Raw genomic sequence first — 18,753 nt, 5'->3', positions numbered from 1 at the left:
GCAAAATAGATTAAAAAGAATTCTTGAGTGCAGAATCGTGACCGATCCACAATGCATTGGTATGAATGCACATAAAATACAATGAAGTTGCAGGATGGATTCAAATTGCTTATCTACAGTGTTGTGAGTTATTCAGAATGAAAAAAAAGAAAACAAGCATTGGCATAGCTAATAGGTCTCGCCTTTGGGACCTTATAAATTTACCCATGCAGCAGATTATCCCCTATTAGCATGCCCACACACTCAACATAGCCAATAGCCACATGAGCGCTGCAACTTCGATACATGATTATCGTAGCATGAACCTGCACGTATATTCGTGGTATATAAAGTTGTGACAACATGCTGAACCTTCCGAGGTGAGATGGACCGGGCTGAACCTGCTGCAGGTGATGGCGGACTGACCAGGATGAGAGTCAGGCTGGGGCAGGTGAGAAGTAAAAGGTGCACTTAGTGGGGATGACAAGTGCAGCAAGTTTTGTTTCTGTTGAGTTTTATGACAATCTTTGTCATCCATGATTCAATGGCAGAACAACTTCTAAGCAGGGCTTAATTTGCGCCAGTGTTTGAAGGTAGTGGGCACCAAAGCTCAGTTCTGAAGACCAGGAATTATTTTTGAACATTAGAATTAACCTAGAGTCAGGGCTTTAAGTGGGCAAGGCCCGTCAGGGCCTGGGACTCGGTAGTTTTTAAAAACAGATAGGGCTGGGCCAGCTCAGTCGTAAATGTAGGATTAGGAATTTGGTAGGGAGGCAGGGGTAGTTTAAGGTGGGCACCGGGCACAAGACCCTCTTTGTCCTGGGAATTTCGTCAGGAGAAGACCCAGAGAAGACAGGCGCTGCTGCTACATGGTGTGAGGTGAGGGTGGGGTGCGGGCGGAGCGGTGGGTTATTGGAGGAGCGTTTGAGCAGGGTGGCAGATATGTGCGGACAGCTGCAGGGCCCACGGTGGCGCAGAGGAGACCGTGGTGCAGGGGTGAAGCACTGTGTGGGGAGGGATGAGGGGCGCGGTAGGGGGAGTAGGGCTGGAGAGGGCGGGGGTGGTTTGTGGGGGTGGGGCAGATGGTCATCGCTGAGCGGCAGAAGGCTGCTCCACCCCCGGCTTCGCCTGGATGCCACCGGGTGAGCCTTGTGTTCGATTGCGACAGATACTTTCGTAGCCAGTGACTTGAGCAGACGTGGCGTCTTGCTGGACAGTGGCAGCGCGTCAGGATGTAGCAAGGTTGCCATGGTGCTTCGCGCAACACAAATAGCGTCCCTCATCCCAGGAGAAAAGATCTTGTCGATTATTAAAACCACCGGGTCGGTTGGAGTTCTTGTTAGCGGTTGAGAGTGGGTTTTGCAGTACCAACGAATAAGGAACAAATAGACGGCTCCAGGCAAAAAATATGTAGAAAAGGAAAATATGGCTTACTCTCCAGTGGTGGGTTGCATCTAGGCATCCCGGCCGCCTCTGCCAGTTGGGGGTGGGTGGCCCCTCCCTGACGGCCTAGTGAAGGGTCTGGTTGCAGGGCGGATGGGGGGTGAGGCTGTAGCATAGGGGACCGTTGCGGCCGCTGTGGCGAAGGGTTGGTTACAGATTCTGCGGGCAGTGGGGGGTTGGGCGCTGTGTGGAAGGGATGTATGGCGATGGAAGATGCGGGGAGGGCCAAGGGTGATGGGTGCAGGTGGTGTCGACTACACTGTCACCCTCAGGGAATGGAGCGTGGCGGGGGGATCTGGGGTAGCGGGGCAGAGTGTTTGCGGTCCCACGGGGCAGATGGATGCCACCTGATGGACCTTGTAGTGCTGCACACGGAGGACGGCGGTACGGTTTGGTTGCCATGCAGGCAGGAGGGAGGGTGTGCTGGGCTCAATCTACTAGCAGGGGGTAGCTGTGGAGAGTTGGGAAGACAGCTGAGCGGGGGGCTGTTGGGGCGCAATTTTGGATGGGTGGGGGATGTGGGGAGGGTCGCATGGCACGGGAGGGGGTGCAGGGGGATGTGTACAGGGGGACACCTCTAAGGGGAATATATATATTTTTTTCTCTCCCGGACTGTGGGAGGTGAAGGAATGCTGGAGGGGGGTCAGGGGTCAGGAGCACGATGTTGTGGAAGCAGGGAATGATAGGCGGGATCGGGGTTTCAGGGGGAAGAGACGAGCCTAGTGGGCAAGGCTGGGTAACCCTAAAGCAAACACATACACACTGATTAGGGTTGGACAAAAAGCGCGCGGGGGCACCAAGTTACCGGATACATGCAGTTACATTTTGGCACTGCACATTGGTGGGCCACGAGCAATGCATGCGGGAAGGCCAGGTAGAGGAGTTAGGAAAGCCGCACCCGTCCGCGTCTGCAATGATTGGCTCTGGCGCGTGACGGGTTACAATTAAAGACCATGTCCTCGTAGGCGGGGCCAGGCTTGGTCAGGGCAGTGATGCCGAGTATTACTGCTGCCTCGTTCTAGTAATCCCTCCTATGAAAAAAAACCAAAAGAACAACAGGAAATGTAGAGCACGTGTAGCGAACGGGTCATTTGCACCTCTGTAAAGCACAGCATTACAATGCGGTGGCACACGATGGTTCATAACACACGTATATTGAAACGCGCTCACACTTAACTGCAGTGCGCAAATATTTGGTGAATGCACTGAGCAAACGGTGCCGGCTCTGCTGCGATTGGACCACGTCTTCCGGTGCAGCAGAAAGGGCTTTTCCGGTGCTCCCAGCATTGTAAGTTATGTTTAGCGATGGTTGGGCCGTCTCTTCTTCGTGTACCCAATAGCAAGGATCTCGGAGAAGTACAGCGGACTGATGTAGGCGACTCTGAGACTCGGTTTTGTAGAGGAAGAGGGTAAAGCGCGGAGTTGCGGACAGACATGCTCCCTGAACTGCGCTTGCCCAAAATAACTAGAAGCGAGATGCGGGAGCTGCTGGTGTGCAATTACGCGCAGCAGCAAGATATGTTTCCAATTATCGCGTCCGCGTCTGGGCACGATAATTGGAAACATATGCTGCTGCTGCGCGTAACCGCAAGCATTAGGCCGTGGGCGTGAGCATGGGTGGGGCAAAAAGGGCCTTTGGCCAATTGCGTGCTGTCTTTGTTAAAAAGACGCACGCAAAGGCCAATAGCCTGGGAAAAAACTAGAAGTACACGCACAAGCGTGTGCGAGTGTGTGGTGAGATTTCTGAAGTCAAGCAGAGCAGCACATGCGCGCTGCGCTAGGCTCGACCTAAAAAGGGTGCATCAAGGAGATGGCTCGATACTGAAGGTGACTTATGTGCAGAGTAGCTGGTTACCAGGCAAGGCTTTTTTTAAATTTAACTTCAGTTCCTTGTGCAGGCTATTTCCTGTTTTGAGTCTTATTTATTTGGGTGCGCAGCAGTTACTTCCTAGCCCTTATGTATCTCTGTCAAATGTTGCCGATTTTTCTTTTCTGCCTTGATGAGGAATCTCACTAAACAGTTTAGCTGTAAATCCGTTGGTGCGAGGCAGGACAATACCACTTGCCATCATGTTCTAATTCCTCTTTAGTTGAAAAGTGGGCGTAACATTATTTTTCTCTTTGCCAATAATTCCTTGCAAGTGCATACCCAGTGCACCAGGTCTTCTTTCTCTTTTCCACATAACCGGCAGTCAGTCACAGCTGAGTTACATTTCCAAGGAGGTAAGTGTAGGAGCGATGCCCAGTCTTTTAGTGAGTTTGAAAAGCCCTTATGGAAATAAGGTTGGGGTACGGGTTTGTCATAGCTATGCAGCACAAGCCAATCATGGGCTCGCCCAGCCACTGCTACCTTGTCCTGTATTAACGGGGCAAATTTGATGGTTTTGTTCATTGTTTTATTGAAGCTGGCATGGGTTCCAGATGTTGCCCAGAGATCTTGTAGGCCGAATTGAGCTATAGATTCATTGAGATACGCCTGGGAGGGCAAACTGCTTCTGGTTGTCAGTTATACACCAGGGAAAAACTGCCCTACAGTCTTGCTGTGTGGACTCTATCAGATGCTGCTGATCATAAACACAGCTGCCAAATGTTTAGGTCTAGCAATTTTGATCCACTTTTGTCTCTGTATATGAGTCATTTCTCCCAGAGACAATGGTGCTCTTGCCGCTGCTTCAATGCTTGTGACTGCCCCCAAGATTATCTGCAGAAACTGTTTCTGTCGTGGCCTTGTCACCTGTTGTTGGATCGAAGTCTCCTTGCCCACATCCTTTGCTCCATCAACATGAGATGTTGGCCCAACAGCCTTTCATTGCTACTGCCTCTGTCTGAGGTGAGAAACCTCCTACTTCTGAATATCGGGTCTGGCCTGCTATCTTCCTTGCTGCTTTGAACATCCGGCTGGTGGTGGGGTACATCCGCACCGCAAAGTAACTTTTCTATCCTGAATTTTCAGAGTAAAAGTTAGATTGCTGCAATTCTGTTTCTTTTTTCTGACATATTTTCTTCATGGTGCGGTCCTTCCTTTGATTAATCATTGGCTATATAGCACAGACTCCGATTTGGAGCAGAGCTATTGGCAACTATGGTGGTTCTTCAAGTGTGGACTGAATGCTTGGAGATCATGGGGGGTTTAGTAAACTCACTATAGAACTCCCCTGTGGGTTGTCATGGGTTTACACAGGTGGCTGGCCTGCAGGGCTTCAAGGGGGGAATTTCACAACTGATCCTTAACTTATGTTCTGGAACATTTCACAAATGTATACGTTCTTCTTTGGACCTATATGAAGACTTCGGGCGGCTGTCCATGCACTTCTATTGATACCTGCAATTTCAACACGCGCTTACATCTTGCATAACTGACCTCAGTGGAGAGGTGTGGTGCAGCGGCCAGGGCAGCTGACTTCCGGGCACAAGGTTCACGTTTCGATCCCCGGCTCCGGTGGCAGCTCTGCTCAGTACCATGTGACTCTGGGCAATAGCTCACTTAATTTCCACGGCGACCCCCAGCGCCTTGAGACCCATAAGGGTGAGTAGTTCGCGCTTTACAAATACGGATTTACATTTACATTTTACTGACTTGCCCAGAATTAGTGATCTGGAGGCCAAGCTTATAAGTGCAGCAAAAAAAGATCAAGCGTTGGGGGTGTCTGCTTGCTAATACCCCAGACTCGCTCCCGAAATTCAACTTGCTTGGGAGGCAAATTTTGGACCCTTAGATGATGCAGAATGGGCGACAGCCCTCATAGTGCCTCATGACGTTGTAATCTCAGCCTACTTCTATCTCATTCAGTGTTATTACCCACAAGGAGCTTACTCCACTCAAACCTTATTCTGATCCATGACGCGCCATCAGTGTGCTTGTGTTGGAGGCAGTTAAGGGAGAGTCTTTCCTTCCATAGAGTGTGGGGTTGTCAGATCATGTAGAATTTCTGGGGAGTGGTGGCAAGTGCTTCCAGAGGTAGGCGGCTCTTGTGTGACTCTTACCTCCCCAGATAGTGTTCTTAACATTTTAGATGAAAAGTGGCTTAAACTACTGAACATTTCCCAAACTTGTGAGTGCCAGATGCTTGCATTGGAAATAAATGGGTGCTGGGAGTGGATAAATGCAGAATCACTGAGGGTGGGATACAAGAGGACAGGGCACGATCAGCAGGCCATGCATGGACTTCTTTAAAGTAATTTGAACCATAGCACTTTCCAAAAATTCCCCATAAAGCAGATCCACAGAGTGTCTTGCCATTAGCCTCCTTCTAATGCCATGTATTATTTTATGCTCATGTTTTACTTATATTATTAAAGTCTATATCGCGGCCTTTAAATGTAGCAAATATTCACTACCTCTTTTTTCTTCATAAATGCCAATAAAAATGCTTTATTAAAATGCTGCAATCCCAAAAATCCACAGGATTGCACCAGCATTTACGGATTCACGGAAAAATGCATGTTGGATGGGTTTACTCAGTTCACATTCCACCTCAGAGTCCTGCCAACATAAATACTTCTGGGAAAGTAACCTGGTTGTTACTGGTCATGATGAAGAAATGGAGCCAACAGGAGACAGTTTACATTGCCTTACTTTAGAGAATTAATAGTGGGAACAACCCTTGAACCATTAATTAGGAATCAATGACAGGAAACTGGGAACCAGACAATGTACTAGACTGTTAAATGCTACAGCATTCTTCATTAAAATGTTGAAATGCCAAGAAAAATGTACAAGAAACAAAGTGCGAAACTGAAAGATGTCTCGTTTTAAGTAGAACTCAGAATAGCGACTACAGAAAAGAATGCAAACATACCACTTAGCGAGAAGGTGTCCCTACAATGTAGACCTTTAAGAACTCTTTTTCACGCATTATGCATGAACTCAAGTTTAAAAATGTCATTTTCATCCGGAAAATACAACTGTAATTGTGCAATCACGCCGAGTGCAGAATTTAAAATACATAGCCAATCAGATTCAGCCCCATCTTTTGTAGTGGAATTACAGGGAGTGGATTGGCTAGCAGCCAAGCTGCCACCTCTGGATCGAGACCCAACCCCTGGTATAGGAGCGGTATTAGTGGATCGGGGTCAAATCTGCTCACTTTAGAATCTGCAGCTACAAAACACAGCAAACTTATAGTCCTAGAAGGGAAACAGGGTAAATAATATTCTGAAGAACAAGGTAGCCCAGGTGTTATTTTGCTTTCAATATTCATAATTCAACACAGTTCTAGTGGTGTTACTATGTCCAAATAAGTCATGACAAAATTCCCCTAGGGTAACTCCCAAATTTAATGAAAATTCTCCTTGGAGTATCGCTACAAACTTGAATTTATGAAAAGATTAAAATGATTTTTATGTCAAGCATGATACTGAGTTTCACATATTGGTTTGAGGACATAAGTGTCAAACTACTGCTGAAGGCATAGGTGTAACACAAGACGGGCCTGATTTAGAAAGGTTTTGCTCTGGGTACATGTTACTTGTTCTTGTATTAATCCTGCCTTAGGGCCTTATTACGAATACGTAGGTTCAGGGGACCGCTGTAGTCATGGTGGCGGTCCGATCACCACCACACTGCGGAACCACCCGCAGGATTATAAGTGTGAAGGTCAGACCACCACTTAACCGCTGTTACCGCCAGGGCCCGACTGGCCGTAGTGGGCACCGGGCAATCCCCGGTGCGCCGCACGGGTGGGGGCCGGTTTTGGGCCCCTGGGGGCCGTTTTTGTTACAGGGCCGTTTTTGCAGCATAGCTGCAAAATCGGCCCTGTAACAAAATCGGCCGAAAACCGTCCCTCGCAAAGAGCTCGGCGGCACCCCCAAGCCCCGGGGGGCGGCCGAGCACTTTGCCAGGGCCGGTTTTGGGTCCCAGTCCGGCCCTGGTTACCGCCGTGGATCAAGGATCCTGCAGCGGTCTGGCAGCGGTTCGAGGTCAAAATATGAGGTCAAAGCATATTTTGAGTTGCCTCCCCACTACCCTTTTCATCACAGTCACACCACCATGAAAAGTGTGGCAATGAGGCAACAAAGGGAGCCCTATAAGGCCCCCTTATGCCTCTGTACACGGGGGTGCATGCAGGGGGGCACATGTTGTGGCCCCTGTAGTTTTGTACCCCCAGTTCCTGCACGGGAAGGAATGCACAACATGGTGCATTCTTTCCCGTGCAGGAACGTGCACTGGCGGTCCAGCGGTAGTGCTGTTTAAGGCTCACAATGAGCCTTTAAAGAGCACTGCAGCGGGATCGCCACACCGCCGGCCCGCCAGACCACAAAACTACTTGTAATCTGGCTGGCCGTCGGCGGTGAGTTTCGATGGTCCCGGAGCTATGGCATGCTCCAGGACCACCGAATTGGCCCTTAGTCATAAATTTCAGGAATGCTAATGGCTTACCTCTGGAATTCAAGCATACTAAAAGAGTCCCTCTTTGTGAACTGGGTCCGTTCTCTGCTTGCAACTTAGCAAATTGCATTTAGCAGTACGAGAAGTAGTATTAATGGAGTGCAAATTCACATACTCTGAAATGCCTTCGTGAATTGGGCCCTTATCGAATAGCATTTGCAAATATGCAAAATATAACTACTGGAGTACTACATTACATACTGAGCAGGTGAACAGGCCCAATGAAAATGGTGAAATATCGCTGTGCCGCTCAGAGCAAACACAAGGCTACATTCCCTTGACACAACTGTTATGCTCTATGCAAATTGTGGAGATCTGATAAAGAGGTCAGAAGAAAGATGTGTATTTAAACGGCCAAGTCGAATTTGAAATGTGTGCAAAACTTTTCTCAGACATCTTTTCTGGAGCCTTTGATACACCTTCCTTCCAAATTTTTGCAGAACTTTCTTTTACTGTCCAGAAAGTTCAACAACTTACCTTTAGTTTCCACTCCAAGAGGGAAAAACTTCCTGTTTCCTACTTCAACTCTATAAAAACCTTTGTAGATCAGCTTTTTCTTGCATCACAATGCAGTTGGTCCCCTGCTCAACGATTTCCTCGCCTTGTTCCAGAGTTCTAGGCCCTCATTGAGAATCGTGATCTTTAGTTCACTGTTTCTTCAGGCCATTCTGAACTACATTCCTGCCAACCATCAATGGTGACCGTTCCCTCCAAACTCCATCTATCTAGTCTTTTTTGCCCTCTGGCTTTTTCTTTCTTTTTTGGGATTCCTTCTCGCAGTCACTAAGCTCCTCCACATTTCATATCATGCAGAGCAAACATGTCTCATACCGGAGTTAAGTTCAATCCCCAGTGTAATTGCAGATATTTCTACCTTTTCGCTTGCCGTATCAGGAACTTTGGAATCTGGGCGCCAGGCACCAAATTCTGGCTACAGCATATCAACGAAAATCAAGTGCTTTTCACTTTGTTTTCCTGCATCTAAAATTGTAAATATCTAAAATGTAATCCAATTGTAAATACCGGAAGTGTAATTATGGTGTAAGTCTGACTGTCTTGTATTCTCTCCACGTGAACTCATCAACACTTAGGTCCTCTTGTTTTAAACTACAGAAATACCAACATGTACAATTTGATCACTGTGAGCAGGTAAAAGAATGAGATTAATGAAACATTTTTTTAAGAGTTTGGTAGATAACATGGAAGGACTTTAAAAGAAAAGGAATGGTAATGATTCTGCAAAACTATAGGAGAGATTCCAGAAAAAGAAATGATTAGGTCAATAGAGACCCAATTGGCTTTGATTGACTGTAAAATATCTTCTCTCTGTTGGGCTGCAGGGAAAGAGCAGAAACATTATGTGAAAAATCAGTCTCTCGCCCATAGAAAGGCATGTGGGCAGGCGTGCAACTCTCATTGGGCTCAAAGGACTTCAGCCCCCCCGTCGTGTGTGGCAGCCGGGGCTGAGACAGCTTCCCGGGCAGACACACAGCCGCACCCGAGTACTTCACAGTTCTTTAAAAGACCATTTACTTGCTAATGAGGCTTTGTTGTTTTTTCACCCCTTCTTGAGCCCCTGCATCTCCACTCTGACTATCGCTGGAAGAATTAGCCCCCCCCCCGAATTTTTTTCTTATGCCACCCCCCGAAATTTGGCTCTAGGTGCGCCTCTGCCTGTGGGCATACAATGGGTTGCTTAAGAGGCTTAGGAAAGCCCCTCTCACAGGAGAATGGGAGCGGCTGTCTTTTTGTACAATTTGGAGCTAAGTGTTAAGTCCAATATTTGATCTTATTTGGCTTCATGTGTTTGATTTGTGAAAGCTTCTAGAACCCAGTTGTTTGGTAAAGCCTCGGGGTGAGGTGCGGTCATACAGTGAAGGTGTTAATATACCTTTGGAGGTCAAATATTATCAATTATGCATGATTTACTTTTGTTTTACAATAAATTGTATCAAGGTCTTGGGTGTTTGTAGAAGATAACAGACACATTTTTAACTATAAAACTTCCCCATAACTGTAGTATATTCGATATGTCTGGAGAGTGGGTATGCGTGTATGGTTCTGTTTTGATCTCTCCCAAAAAGAAGGACTTTATCTTGAGAAAATAATATTGATTGCACCAAACATCTACCAGAACTTGGGTGGTGGTGGAGCAGGGACTTTAAATAAATATTTGGTTTACGGTGTAATTCTTACCAACTCAGAAGTCCTTGCTTACTCTGTTAGGTTGACAGACCTTTGTAGTAGAAAAGATTAATCAGAACATGCAACTCAAATCAATTAAGTATCACAGTTTCAATTTTAATCTCTTGGATTCAATAATGAGATTTGGTGTGAGGTTTCAAAATTTTATTAAAGTCTCAATTCTTTCAATCTTTATTAATATTCCCAATACATCTCATCAATAATAATCAGGGTCAATAAAGCAATCATAGACAATAAATAGTTAGCAAAAGTGAATTCAGTTTGTTCCATAAAGGAAAGTTCCTATTCTAAGTCGGAAGAGTAAGAGAAAAATGTCTGATAGAATCCATAAAGAGCTCTAAATCGAGAGGTAAAAGCACAAAGCTTTAAACAATACTTAATCTGTAAGCTCTTCCCATAAAGAGAAGTTCACGAAACTTTTGTAAGGTGCTGTAGCAGTGTATATTCAGGCAGTGTGATACCATTGGTCGCTGAGAGGGTCAGAAGCATCAGTAAGGGGGTCCACAGAGAAGTCAGGATATCTCAAGAGAGGAGTCTCTTTCTACTCTAGGAACATAAATATCGGTAACATTTTCATATCTATAGTTGAAACAGGTTGTTGCTCTCAGTCGTCTCATCCAAAAGATGAACCGTGTTATTATTAGAACAGGAAAGCTTCCATCGTCATCGTTCTATATTCATCAATGTAACATTTCCCTATGTCAAGTGCATTTTCTCTATTTTATTAAATTTTAAATTTCTCTTTATTTATTTAAGGAGTAATGTGTTTATTTGTATCACTTATTAAGTTAATTAAACACACCTGTATTAACACTTGAAAAAATATAAATATATTGTTTTTTTGTTGTAAGTGTCCATTATTATGATAAATGCCTGTGTGAAAATGTTAATGTCCATTACAAATTGTTTATCACTAATCTGTGGACTGTACAAATATGTCAGTTAAATAAACTGTTTTATTTTCAGTCATAAATGTAAGAAAGAATTTGTATTTCATATTTTCATCATTAACATTTTTAATAATGAATTACTTGCAAATGAATTATAATGTTAGGAAAACGTTGTCAAATTGGAATCTTTTTATTCCTAAATGAGACAGTTCTCTCAAAGCTTTATTCAACAAAAACATAAAAGGAGCCTATAGCTCGACTCCTGTACATACTACCAAAGGGTAACCTCTTCAGGAAGGGGCATCTTTTGGGCACAGATCAGGCACCTCAAGGATCTTTCTTGGGAGGGGTGGGTTGGGTTTGACAGGGGTTAAGGAACGGTAAGAGGTAAATTCGGAATGAGGTGTAAGGGCAGGAGGTGTGGTAGAGGATTTGGTTTTGGAGGTAGAGGGATCTGGAGAGGGTGGTGTGTGTGTGTCTGTATGTTTGGCAGTTGCATGTGAGTCTAGTGTTTGTCGTGTATGTTTGGATGTGTGTGGATAGACTGGTCTTTGGTATTCTAGTGAGTGTGTGTGTTTGGTTTTGGTTGGTTTTGTTTTGAGTGTAAGTGTGCTTTGGTGTGAGTGTGCTATTGAGGTGATTGATGTGGTGGTGCTTGTGTTTATATGTTTGGCAGTTGCATGTGGGTCTGGTGTATATTGTGTATGTTTGGATGTATGTGGATAGGCTGGTCTTTGGTATTCTAGTGAGTGTGTGTGTTTGGTTTTGGTTGGCGTTGTTTTGTGTGTAGGTGTGCTTTTGTGTGAGTGTGTTGGTTTTGATTAGTGTGTTGTGGTACTTGGTGTGGTTGTGGTGGTTGTGGGTGTGGTGGTGGTTGTGGGTGTGGTGGTGGTTGTGGGGTACATAGTGGTAGTTGTGATGCTTGCGGTGCTTGTGGGTGTGATGGTGGTTGTAGTGTGTGTGGTGGTGATTGTGGTAGTTGAGGGTGTGGTCATGGTTGTGGTGGTTGTGGGTGTAGTGTTATGAGTGTGTGTATGTTGTTTGGGTTTATGTGTTTGCGTGTGATTGTGCTGCTTGTGTCTGTTGTAGTGAGCTTGGGATTTGGGTGGGAGTTGAGATTTGGGTTGAGGAAGGGACCTGAATTGGGGAAGAAGGTTGGGTTAGATTGGGAGAGTGATGAGGCTATTTTTGCAAGCAGTCTCTGAATGCCAGACATTGAACTGTGAATGGCATCCGGAAATAAAACTATTTGTTACATTTGACAGGTAAGACCTTGGATGCCATTCACTATCACAGTCTGACTTATAGAGATGCTACGTAAGAGGTCAATAGCCTCCTCACTCAGCACAGCCAGGGGGCAAGGGCAGGGGGTGAGGTGCCTGGGGCGAAGAAGACCACGGCCCTTTTAGGGGGTCGGGTTTGGCCAACTGGATGGAGAGCAAGAGGGAGGGTGGAGATGGGTTTCTGGGTGGTGGGCAAGGATGAGGTTGGTATAGTTCTTGTAGGGACCACCAACACTAGGGACTGATCGCTTGTGGTGGCCTTCAAAGAAGATGATGAGTACGCTCACCCTCCATGCTACTGTGTCCATTGGTGTTCAATGTTTCACCATCTGAAAAAAAGTGATCAGCTGCTTCCCCGCCTTCTTGGCCAATGTACTCTTCACCTGCTCTTGATGATACTGTAAATACGTATGCATTCGTTTTATTGTATCTGTGTAAATATAAGTGACAATGAGCTTTTTTCTCAAAACATTTCCCTCATTTTCATCTTTCACCTGCTTCAAAACTTTTAAACTCTTTATTTTTATCCTTATCACCTGCATGTAGAGAACATCTTCAGAAATCTTTGGGTCACAGTTTTGTAATTTTTTTATTATTGCTCCTATCTTACCTTTGATCATTTCTCTTAACCATTTTCAGTTCTCTCCAGGAACTATTTTACACTGCTAAATGGTTCTGATTTGTTGTTTTAAATGGTGAGCATATGTCACCAAAGTTAATATAAAACAAAAATCCCGTTGTACATTGGGTGCACAAGGCAGGCAAAACAAAACTGATATATTGTTATTTTTAGAAATAAAAATATGAATCAATGTGTGTTAATATTTCCTGCAATGTTGTACCAAAATGTGTATGAAATGAAAGCCTGTTTTTTTGTTTGGGCATTTCACAATAGTAAAACCTACTTCAAGTAACTTAAGTATTTTTCCAATGTTAAAATTAATTTTAAGGATTCAGTACTTAAGTTTCTTAATAATATATCACACCCTATGTATTTATTTATGTGGTTGAAAAAATTACAGGTGATATGGATCCACTGCTCCAAACTTCAGAACCGGTTCAGGGTGGTTGTCTTTCAAGTGTTCTTCTCCGGCTAAATTCTCTGTAAAGTGATGGTTCTCACAGCAGGTAGGACTGCGACTGTCTCCAAACTGCAGCATTCATAACATGAGAACAATGAAGCTTGAGGCTTGTGCACCTGGTTGTCAGCCTCTTTGAAGCAGTAATCAAGGACCCACAAAGGGGAAGGCCTGACCAAAAACCTTCCTCACCTTGAACATCAGAAACTGTAGTCCCACCCTTCACTGCTACCGTCGACCAATTGGCAGTACTCAGGAAGAACTAAACAGCAGTCCTTTGCCAACAAAGTCTTCTTGAAATTTCTAAAGGTAGTCCTGTCACCACCCTCCTCTCTTCAATATATTGATCTCCTCTCTCTAGCTAGAGAAATGTGTGCCATACATTTCCCTTATCTGGAGAATAGTCCTTATGCTCCATCTTGTGCCATGTTAGAACCAGAGGCATCCAAAATGGAGCCGACTGGTTTCAGTACCTTGCTCATCCACAAACGACATTCACATAACAGTGGAACTTTGCACGAGAGGGGCAAGTAAGCAACACTCTCACTGACTCAGATAAGAGGCCTAATCACACTATAGGGCATATGTACAAGCCCCTATCGCTACCACAATGTCACTTTTACAGACGTTGAGGTGGCGATAGGGGCTGCGCCTTATGTACAAGGCAGCGTTAAGCCACTTAACGTGGCTTAACGCTGCCTTGTACTTAAGGTACCCTTTCACACTATGGTTAGCGTGAAAGGGGCGTGCAGTTGGTGTTGTGGTGGGCGTTCCACCGAAACACCAATTGTATTTGACGCTGCCCCCTATGTACAAGGGTGGCGTACATAGAAGGCAGCGCCAAAATTAAGACCAGGAAAACCTTAAGTTGGTGAAATGAGGAGAAATGCATTATTTCTCCTTGTTTTTGCTTTTTCCAGGTGTACTGCCTTGTGCAGCACACGTGGAAAAAGCAAAATGCCATGGTTTGTTCATGTACAGGAAGGTGTCCCTTCCTGTACATAAACAAATATTTGAAAAAAATGCCATTTTGTCACTTTCATGTGTGCTGCATGAAGCAGCACACATGAAAGTGACAGAATGTCATTTTAGGATTGTTTATGTGCAGGAAGGGACACCTTCCTACACATTAACAATCCTCCCCTGCACGCAGACACCCTTGCACTATGGTGCAAGGGTGCCTGCTGCTGCACCACATTCTTGCAAATATGGTGCAGCCTTGCGTTTCAGAAGTGGCGGAGCGTGTCGTTAAGCCAAGGAGGCTAACGACATGCTTCGCCACTTCTTTGTACATATCCCCTATAAGTCCAAAACATGGTGCCCTGACACCTCCGTTTTATGTGCTGTACCCAGGACAGGGGCACTAACCCTTTGACCACCATGAGGGCAGGCTTAATGCACCACTCAAGGTCACAGGGCAGGTCCTGGACCTCACAACGTGAAAGGGTAAGACCAGGACCTGCATCCACACTCGGTTATGACGTCAGTGGCAAACACTAAAGTCAGGACACCAGACAGACATGCAGTGGGCACTGGACAGGGCAGAGGACATTCCAGTCCAACAAATGCATTTTGCAGTACAATCAATTTCATGAATATATCGACGTAGTTTTAGTTGTACAAGGAAATCAATCGCTGCGGTTGTTGTAAACCTCGGCAAGGGGTGTCACCGTTTCAGCTCCTGTCATGAATCAAGGCGCCCCTCCTTAATAAGTGAAAAATGCGCGCAGGTCAGATGTGCAAGTAAAGTCCCAGACAGCAACAATAAGAAAGAGGAACTCGGGGTCTTTTCCCAGGTTTTTATCTTTTCCAGCCATCAACGCTAAGTGTAGTAATTCAGAAGCACATTTCTCATTAGAAAGAGTTCAGCTTCCTGTGTTTGTTGTAATACTTCCTTTATATTTGGTGTAATGGCCATAACTGTGTAAAGTACAGCAGCAGACTCTACGCTTTTCACCTGAATTTTATTTTTCCGGTGATTGGGTTTTGTCGTCTCGACCTCTTGTTACCATTATATCCTACTGCCCAGAGTTCAGCATTAAGAAAAATACATGTATGCAAGAGATATATATGCAACCGCAGAAGATGTCGGAGTCCGCTCTATTCCAATCCTTAGACATTAGTATAAAGGATACTTTGGAAATGTAGTTTGAATAACAGTTCTTTCGCCTATGTCGCGTCATTGTGAGAAATGAGGTCCATATTTTATTTGCCGCTGTGGCTGCTGGGTAAATTTAGTCTTGAGTGCGGGCATGTGACAGGTGTCAGGAGCTCTGTTTGGGAATGTGATTGATTGTTCCATGTCGAACTTATGATATGAAAGGATGGAAGTGCGATGTACACCATGACAGCTATGTTTAAACCCTTGTATTTGTGTCCTCACTTAGGGGCATATTTACAAGGAAATGACGGAGCGGAGCTGCTGCAAATTTTGCAGCGCCACACTCCGCCACTTGCAAAACGCAGGGATGCTCACTCAGTATTTATAACAATACAGCGCACCCCTGTGTTTTCCCTAGCGCTAAAAATAGCTGCCTAGCGGCAACGCCGACCCCTTGCACCATAGTGCAAAGGTGCCTGCATTGCAGGGAGTTATTGTTTATGTGCAGGAAAGTGTATCTTCCTGCACATAAAAAATCAATAATGGCGATGTGTTACTATTATGTGTGCTGCATTCTGCAGGACACATAAAAGTTGTAAATCACCATAATTAAATGAATGTTTATGTGCGGAAAGGGACACCTTCCTGCACATAAACAATCATTAATGGCATTTTGCTCTCTCTATTTGTGCTGCAGATGGCGCACCACTTTCACGCAGATACCTGTGTGAAAGGGTACCAAATTTAGAAAGCGGCATTAAGTGGCAGCACTTTGTAAATATGTTGCAGGACATTGCACCACCGGAATGTCAAAAAAGTGATGTTCCAGTAGGGCAATCCCCTTGTAAATATGCCCCTAAATTTGTAATAATACACAATTTACTTGTGAACATTTCCTGTGTAGAAATGGTTGTTTTTAACTACAGACACTACTTGTTTTGAAGGTGCACAAACCTCTCAGTAGCACTTACTAATTTTGAAGAATTGCTAGGTACCTACTGTGATAACGTGCCCTCTTTCTTGCATGGTATGCCCCCACTTTTTGCTGAATTGCTGATGTACTTTGACTGAGTGTGCCCTGGGCTCCTGCCAATCCGGTACCCAGGGCCTGTGTTCCTTCCCTAAAACTGCATTAAAGCCTAAACCCAATTGGCATCTCTGGCCACATGTCAGCCCCTGGTAAATGGTACCATAGGTACCCAGGGCACTCTGACCAGAGAAGGCCACTAAGGGCTGCAGCACTTATTGTGCCCCCCTTAGAGGCCCTGTACCCTGACACACACACACTGCCTTTGCAGGCTGAGTGTCTGGGTGCAGAACCAAACAAAGAGACGACATGGCACACATCCCTGTGTGCCATGCCCACAAACCACTGCCCTGACATACATCAGTCACCCCTCTAACTGGGTGCCCTATGCCAGTGGTAAGGGTACAGGTGCATGAGCCCTGTACCCCTACGGTGCCAAGCCCATTCCTGGGTCCTGTAAGTGCAGTGCTGCCATTAAGAGTATATGGTGCTGGTAGGTTGTCATTACGAACTCCACAACACCATAATGGCTGCACTGAAGACTGGGAAGTTTGGTATCAAACTTCTCAGCACATTAAACCCATACTGATGCCAGTGTGGGATTTAATGTAAAATGCACGACAGAGGGCATCTTAGAGATGCCCCCTGAAACTAGACCAACTCCCAGTGACCTGACTGAGTGTCTGCGCAGGCTGCCACCACCAAACATGTTTCTGGACCCCTGGGTCGAGAGCTTGCTGCTCTCAGGGGCCTGAAACAATGCACATCCTGGGACGAGGTGCCAAGCCTCCACCCCCAGGATGGGCAGGGTTCACGAATGAGAAGCTTCAAAGTCATGCCACCTTTGTGAGCTTCTCCAGACCACTTGCTGTGCTCAGCATCTGGTCCCCACTGGTTCTAGCCCCCATTTTGGGAAAACAAAGTGAGGAAGAGAGGTGTGCCCACCTCTGCCAACTCCACCCGTTAGGTGGGGGAGGCGAGGTGAAGCACAACCTCGAGTCCCCGGCATCTTGAGGATGGGGGGACCCAGCCAACCAGGGACAGGCTCCTGCCCCCCTCCCACTGGAGAGTGGCAGGATTGGGGGTGTACCCACCCTAGGGAAGGGACCCATTGGTCCCTGCCCTTTACCTACCTGTAACGCCCCTAAATTTAGTATTTAGGGGCACCCTGAACCTTCCTTCCTCAGATCCACCAACCACAAGAAAAGAAGAAGAAGAAGAAGAAGGGCGAGAAGCCGTGCAGAGCTAACAAGAGAACGACGCCCACTGACTTGGCCCCAGCCTTACAGGCCTGTCTACCCTCAAACCTGCTCTTGCAAAACTCTGGCGTGTCCAGCGGCCAGCAACCTCAAAAACCCCAAAGGACCTGCCTGCATTCACTCTCCAAGCTGTTTCTCCCGTGAACACCGGAAGTGTTTGAACTGCAGCTTCTGGTGCCAGCCAGAAACCGGGAATCCAGCACACTCTGTACCCGCCGAGCCCGGCCTGTGTTTGATTGAACAAACACCACAAGGAGGTCCCCCGGCGATCCTGACCCGAGATCCGGTGATCCCTGACCTGTCTCAAGCCTTCAGACGACGCCTGCAGCCTCAATCCAGGAAACCCCCCTACCGCGACCAGAGCAGGTAAGAAAATCCGACGTCTAAAGGCACCCCTGTACCCGACGCCCCACGGCCTTGTGTGCCCAACCCAGTGGTGCCTGACCATCCCTCTACATCCCAACTTACCCCTCGAAGTGGTGGTCACTCCTGGAAAATCTTCGTCCCCGAGCCTGCAGTGTTTCTTTGTCCCAGAGAATCTCCATTGAATTCAACAGGGCACCCGACCTCAAAACTGCACCCTGCACCCGGGAGCCCTAGCACCACTGAGTGTGTCCCTTTGGTGCTAACTTGGTCCCTAACGTGCCCTGAGCTTAACCCTAGGAGCTTTGCTCCCACAACCCTGTGGCCTGCTTGCCAGCAGCCACCAATCGGAGTCCACCTATCCCCCATAGGATAACATTGGGCCTCAACACTCTGCACCCGGCTTCCCGAGTGCCGCTGAAGGTGCAAAAACAGTGCATCACTGACCCTGGGAGACCCCTGAGTCTAACCCCAGAACCCTAACTCAAAAGACCGATTACTTACCTTGAAACTGAATACTAATTTTTCCTCATAGGATAACATTGACACTTTTTCTCTCAAAAAGTTTCTAAGTGTCGACTTTTGAAAACTGCAAATATTCCTTAAAAATCAGCCGATTAACCAAAACGCATTTTTTCAACTGTTTTCAGGAAAGATCCCAGTGCTGAATCCAGGATCCAGCTCTGAGTAAGAAAAAGTAACGATAACCTAACTTACCTGCTAAGTGAATTTCCTC

Source organism: Triturus cristatus, chromosome 5_1 (genome assembly GCF_964204655.1).
Source record: "Triturus cristatus chromosome 5_1, aTriCri1.1, whole genome shotgun sequence".
In the NCBI taxonomy this organism is placed as follows: domain Eukaryota; kingdom Metazoa; phylum Chordata; class Amphibia; order Caudata; family Salamandridae; genus Triturus; species Triturus cristatus.
This window is presented reverse-complemented; position numbering follows the sequence as displayed.